Below are 6,447 nucleotides of genomic sequence, written 5' to 3' on the forward strand. Positions count from 1 at the left end.
CATGAAGGAATGTGGCCCTTGGTACACTCTTACATGTTTCTCCTCTCTCTCTCTCTCTCTCTCTCTCTCTCTCTCTCTCTCTCTCAATAAATTTTATTGAATTTTCAAATTGTAACAACGAATTTTCAACAAATCTTAATTGAACAATGTCTATATCCACATTTCTCCCCTCCCCCCTCTTTGATTCCCCCGTATTTCCGTATTGATTTATTAAACAAATTCTGTACTCTGCTGGTTTTACCTCTTATATAGTGGTGAACATTTAGTCAAAACCTGCCAATGGGTCCAAATCTTTATACAGTGGTACCCCGCAAGACGAACGCCTCGCGAGACGAAAAACTCGCAAAACGAAAGGTTTTTTCGTTTTCGAGTTGCCTCGCAAGACGAATTTCCCTATGGGCTTGCTTCGCAAAACGAAGCTTGCCCCGGGGACAGCGGGTCTTCTCTTTTGAAGCAAGGGGCGGCGGGGAGAAGCGATCTTCTCCCCGCAGCCCCAGGTCCGGGGACAGCGGGAAGCGCTTCCCGCTGCCCCCGGACCTCTTTTGAAGCAAGGGGCTGCGGGGAGATCGCTTCTCCCCACCGCCCCTTGCTTCAAAAGAGGTCCGGGGACAGCGGGAAGCGCTTCCCGCTGCCCCCGGACCTCTTTTGAAGCAAGCGCTGCTCCGAAGCGGGGCGGGGGGCGGGAACACCTGCCCCCGCCGCCGGGCTCCGGAGCGCTGCTGCGAAGCCGGGCGGGGGGGCGGGAACACCTGCCCCCGCCGCGGGCTCCGGAGCGCTGCTGCAAAGCCGGGCGGGGGGCGGGAACACCTGCCCCCCCGCGGGCTCCGGAGCGCTGCTGCGAAGCCGGGCGGGGGGGCGGGAACACCTGCCCCCACGGCCGGGCTCCGGAGCGCTGCTGCGAAGCCGGGCGGGGGGGGCGGGAACACCTGCCCCCGCCGCCGGGCTCCGGAGCGCTGCTGCGAAGCCGGGCGGGGGGGGGCGGGAACACCTTCTGAAGGCGGGCGGGGGGCGAAAGTCTTTGTCCCCCCTGCCTGCCTTCCCAGGGGCTTTTAAATCGCCCCGGACAGCGGAGAAGTCCTCCGCTGTCCCGGGGCGATTTTAAAATGCCGCCCGCCAGCATTTTAAGATCGCCCGGACAGCGGAGAAGTCCTCCGCTGTCCCGGGGTTTTTTAAAATGCTGGGGGTGGGAAGAAAAGCCCTTGTCCCCCCCCCCAGCCTCCTGGTCTGAAGGCGGTTTCCCTAGGAACGCATTAATTGATTTTCAATGCATTCCTATGGGAAACCGTGCATCGCAAGACGAAAAACTCGCAAGATGAAGAGACTTGCGGAACGAATTAATTTCGTCTTGCGAGGCACCACTGTACTGTCTTTTTATATAGTTTATAAATGGTTCCCACTCCTTTTTGAAATCAATGTTCCTCCTCTCAATACGATCCTCTTGAGCTCAAAGCACATCATGCTCAACAGGTGAGCAAGTACCTTTCCCATCATTTTTGTGTCACTGCTTTGCAGGGCTAGGCGATATTTTGATATATCATCCCAAACTGGCTTGAAGTTCAAATCGTGATACCAGTTTCATAATTTTTGACCTCTTGATATATCACGAACCATGATGTGTGTGTGTGTGTGTGTGTGTGTGTGTGTGCGCGCGCACACGTGTGCCATGCAAAAATTACAATTTGGGAAAGACCATGAAGCCAGCCAATGCCTCTACATCGCTTCATCCTTCTTTCAGACATTGTGATGTATCAGTATATCGCAGTGTTTAGCTGGCAATATATCACAATGTTGAAAACCAGATATTGCCCAGCCCCTCTGCTTTGTCACTTTATTTCTTTGTACTCTGCTACTCCATGAAGTCATGAGCTGCTCCTTTCCCAGCGTCGATGGGAGCCAGAAGATGATCAGACACATTTCTGGGTGATTTGCATTGCTATGAAAAAAAAAATGTCTGCGCAAATTGTGATATACGGCCTGCTCGTATTGAGCCTGCATAGCAGAGAGCACAATTTGGCAAAAGGGAGGAAAAGAGCCCTGTCTTTCTGTCTGTCTGTCTCTCTCTCTCTCTCTCTCTCTGTGTGTGTGTCTGTGTGTCTGTCTGTCTCTCACAGGGCCATCTTAAGTATATCCGGCGCCGTGGTGCAAAGATCCCTCTGGCGTGCACAGACACCGCCGTTCCCAGAGTTGCCAACCTTTTTACGGCGTTGCTGGCAGCTTTGCGGGGCTGGAGGAGGCAGGCAGTGGCTGGAGGGCAGCTCCTTCGGCGGGGAAGAGGCGGAGGCTCTGGGTGCGGTGCTGCGCTGCTTCAGCGAGGCGGACGAGAGCGGCGAGTTGATGCCATGAGGCACCACACCCAACCTCCGCCTCTTCCCTGGCGCCCGTGCCACGGTGGCTGTGGCAGGCGGAGGCTCTGGGCGAGGTGCTGCTTCGGCGTGGCATGGCAGAGGCGGGCGAGGGCAGCGAGCTGATGCTAGGAGGCGCCACGTCCAGCCTCTGCCTCTTCCCTGGCGCCCTCCAGAACATGGCGCCCTGGCGCTCTGCACCACTTGCCTCTATGGGCAAGACGCCCCTTCTCTCTCTCTCTCTGTCTCCTCCCCTTTCTTCTCCTCTCTTCTCCTTGCTGTTACTCTTTATACCGTACTTAAGAAGGTGGCAGATGAGGATGTGGCAGCCCTGGGAAGGAAGATGCAAAGGACTGAAGGAAAAGTCAATCTGCCATCTGCATCAACCGGAGAAAGGGAAATAGAAGGTACCTGGGCTGCCTCAATAGGAGTATAGCATCTAGATCAAGGGAAGTAATAGTGCCACTGTATTCTGCTCTGGTCAGACCTCACCTGGAGTACTGTGTCCAGTTCTGGGCACCACAGTTCAAGAAGGACACTGACAAACTGGAACGTGTCCAGAGGAGGGCAACCAAAATGGTCAAAGGCCTGGAAACGATGCCTTCTGAGGAACGGCTAAGGGAGCTGGGCATGTTTAGCCTGGAGAAGAGGAGGTTAAGGGGTGATATGATAGCCATGTTCAAATATATAAAAGGATGTCACATAGAGGAGGGAGAAAGGTTGTTTTCTGCTGCTCCAGAGAAGCGGACACGGAGCAATGGATCCAAACTACAAGAAAGAAGATTCCACCTAAACATTAGGAAGAACTTCCTGACAGTAAGAGCTGTTTGACAGTGGAATTTGCTGCCAAGGAGTGTGGTGGAGTCTCCTACTTTGGAGGTCTTTAAGCAGAGGCTTGACAACCATATGTCAGGAGTGCTGTGATGGTGTTTCCTGCTTGGCAGGGGGTTGGACTCGATGGCCCTTGTGGTCTCTTCCAACTTTATGATTCTATGATTCTATGAAATAATCCCCTCCAGCAGGTGATGTTGTGGGTTAGGGGATTCCTCATGGGCTTCACAGAGCACCCCTCAAACCGCCAGTGCTGTATGCAAGACATCCCTGCCACTACAGTCATGACTGAGTAAGATAAGGTGGCCCTTGACAGGAAAACAATCTACAGTGGTATCTCGGGTTAAGAACTTAATTCTTTCTGGAGGTCCCTTCTTAACCTGCAACTGTTCTTAACCTGAGGTACTACTTTAGTTAATGGGGCTCCCACTGCCACCACCTTGCGATTTCTGTTCTCATCCTGAAGCAAAGTTCTTAACTCGAGGTACTATTTCTGGGTTAGCCGAGTCTGTAACCTGAAGCGTCTGTAACCTGAGGTACCACTGTACATTGGAATCACAGAATTGTGGAATTGGAAGGGACACAAGGGTCATCTAGTCCAACCCAACCTGTTTTCAACCTAAACGTACCATGGGGCATGCACAAAATTCAAATAACCAGGGCGCTCAACTGGTAAGTCAGTAACACCTTTATTTAATTTGGACTCTTGACTTACCGCAGATTTCACCCTCAGCCCTTGGAAAAACTGGCCTGTTTCCCTTGTTCCTGGTAGAAAAAGCCTTACCCAGGGTGCCCTCAAGATTCCCGTCAGCCCCGGCAGAAAAAATTGCCACTGTGTTTTTAAACAAAACCTCTCGATATCAGTTCAGTCTGGTTGGAATCTGTCAGTGTTCTCTCAGATCAGTTTTATTTTCAAAAAATCAAGCTGTTCTTGAGAAATAAAAAAAAGGGGATGTCCTGGTTTTGCTGGGAGACTTGCAGGCTATGTGTGTGTATAAACTTATCATACAAATGTAAAATTCACACTCGTCGTTCTGCCGGCTTTTGTTTCTGGGGGTGAGAAGGGAATGTAGCCTTCAGATGGAAAAGGGCTCCCTGGTAGAGATGGGAAGTTCTGGAGGGAAACTGGAAAAATTGGGGGGGAGGAAAGGTCCCCCCCATTTTTCCCCCAAAGTCTTTTTTTTCCAGAAAAAAATGGAGAAAAAAGTGTGTGGAATATTCAAACTATATCAAACTGTGTTTTTTTTCAATTTTTCTGGAAAAAAATGGCTTTGGGGGGAAACAGGGGAAAAACAGGGGGAAATTGTTTTTTTCCCCTTTTCCCCAGTTTCCCCCCCAGGCCTTCTCATCTCTACTCCATGGAATAGCTAGGCCAAGCGATTTAACCCTGTCTGCCATATTGGATCAGAGGGAGAAAGATTATGCTGATGATTGACGTTTTGTGGTTTTGTGCAGAAAGTTCTCCACATGGTTGTGTCTTCTAGGGTTGCGCCAGGCACACAAATGCACAGTTTTTCTAGAGTGTGTTCAGAGTAGGGCATCGCTTGCCAATTTGGTGCCCTACAGATGTTTTGGAGGACAACCCCCACCTGCACGTTGGCCAAGTTGGCAAAGGTTTTTGTAGGGTGCTGCTATTTTAAACAAGTTGCCTCCACACAAAAGTGCCCTTTTCATTGTCATTGATTCTCAAGGTGTTGCTTTCCGCCCTTGAATTAACCCAGTGTGTTCCTGACCTCTCGTTTCCAAAGCTGGCTGAAATTTGAAGAAATTAGAAGCTAGTGAGTGTCTTGAAGTTTTCAATTTAGACCCTGCCATTGAAATCACTCTCATCTCTGAGACTTAGGAGCCTTTGGTCTGGAAAACACTGAGGATTTCCTTTCTGCCGATTTACTTGCTTACATTACCATAGTAGCAGAGTGGCAAAACTTTCTAACCTGCTATCGAAGCTCCATCACCATTCTCTTGCAGCTGCAACTCAGAATGGATAGCCAGTAAGGTAAAGGTAAAGGACCCCTGGGTGGTTAAGTCCAGCCCAAGCCGACTATGGGGTTGTGGCACTCATCTCGCTTTCAGGCCGAGGGAACCGGCGTTTGTCCACAGACAACTTGCTGGGTCATGTGGCCAGCAGGACTAAACCGCTTCTGGCACAACAGGATACCGTGATGGACACCAGAGTGCACGGAAACACTGTTTACCTTCCCAACACAGCAGTACCTATTTATCTACTTGCGCTGGTGTGCTTTCGAACTGCTAAATTGGCAGGACCTGCGACAGAGCAACGGAAGCTCACCCCGTGGTGGGGATTCAAACCCCCAACCTTCTGATCAGCAACCCCAAGAGGCTCAGTGGTTTAGACCACAACACCATCCACATCCTCCAGTCCAATAGCCAATCCCCCAGTCCAATGTGGTACGCGTCTTTGTGATAAAGTTAGCACATTGTTGTTCTTTCTAAAAGCCACTGCATGTAGCCAAACCATGTTTCTGCCTGATGGGTATAATGTTGTTTTTGTTTTCTGTACATTGCTTTGGATGTATGGACATGCATGGTTACCAGACGGCACCAGAGACTAGCGAAACAGAGCCATCAGGTGCTGCAAAATGCAAGAAATGTGGGGAGATAGGGAGGCGTTGGACAGCAAGCTCAGTTGGCAGATGGAAGAGGCTTGTTGAGCCTGATAAACTCCAGGCCACCAACTAAGGAATGAAAATATGCATCTCTGATAACAGAATTATAGAACTGTAGAGTTGGAAGGGGCCAACTCCACCCCCCTGCAACGCAGGAATCTTTCGCCCAACATGGAGCTCAAACCCACAACTCTGGGATTAAGAGTCCCTTGCTATACCGACTGAGCTATCGAGCATCAACGCAGGATGTGGCTCTTTGTGGGGAGGCCAGGGAATCGTCAAGGAAGGCGGAGAAAAACTGCGTTCTGCGACCTGTCTACATGGGTGCTGTAATGTGTATGGGTTGCTCATGCGTAAGTTGCCGCCTCTCCAGGCTTTGTTGCCTTGCTAAACCTTTCAGTCTGGACAGCCCTTCACTTCGTGGCTGCCTCAGTCGCTAGCAGAATCCGTCAGTGGGCGTTTCTTAAACCTTTTCCAACATAAAAGTTGTTTGACACCCAGTCTCCTCCTACTCTCTCTGCACAGAAGTCTTCTGCGCAGGGTGGGCGTGGGTAGCGGAGGACCCGTGCTCTCCCCGCTGGTGTCTGGTGAAGAGTCCTGGAGCCCTCTCGCCGATTCCCCCATCAGCCCCTCTATATCCCTGGTGT

This window comes from Podarcis bocagei (genome assembly GCF_964188305.1).
Source record: "Podarcis bocagei genome assembly, chromosome: 9".
NCBI lineage: Eukaryota > Metazoa > Chordata > Lepidosauria > Squamata > Lacertidae > Podarcis > Podarcis bocagei.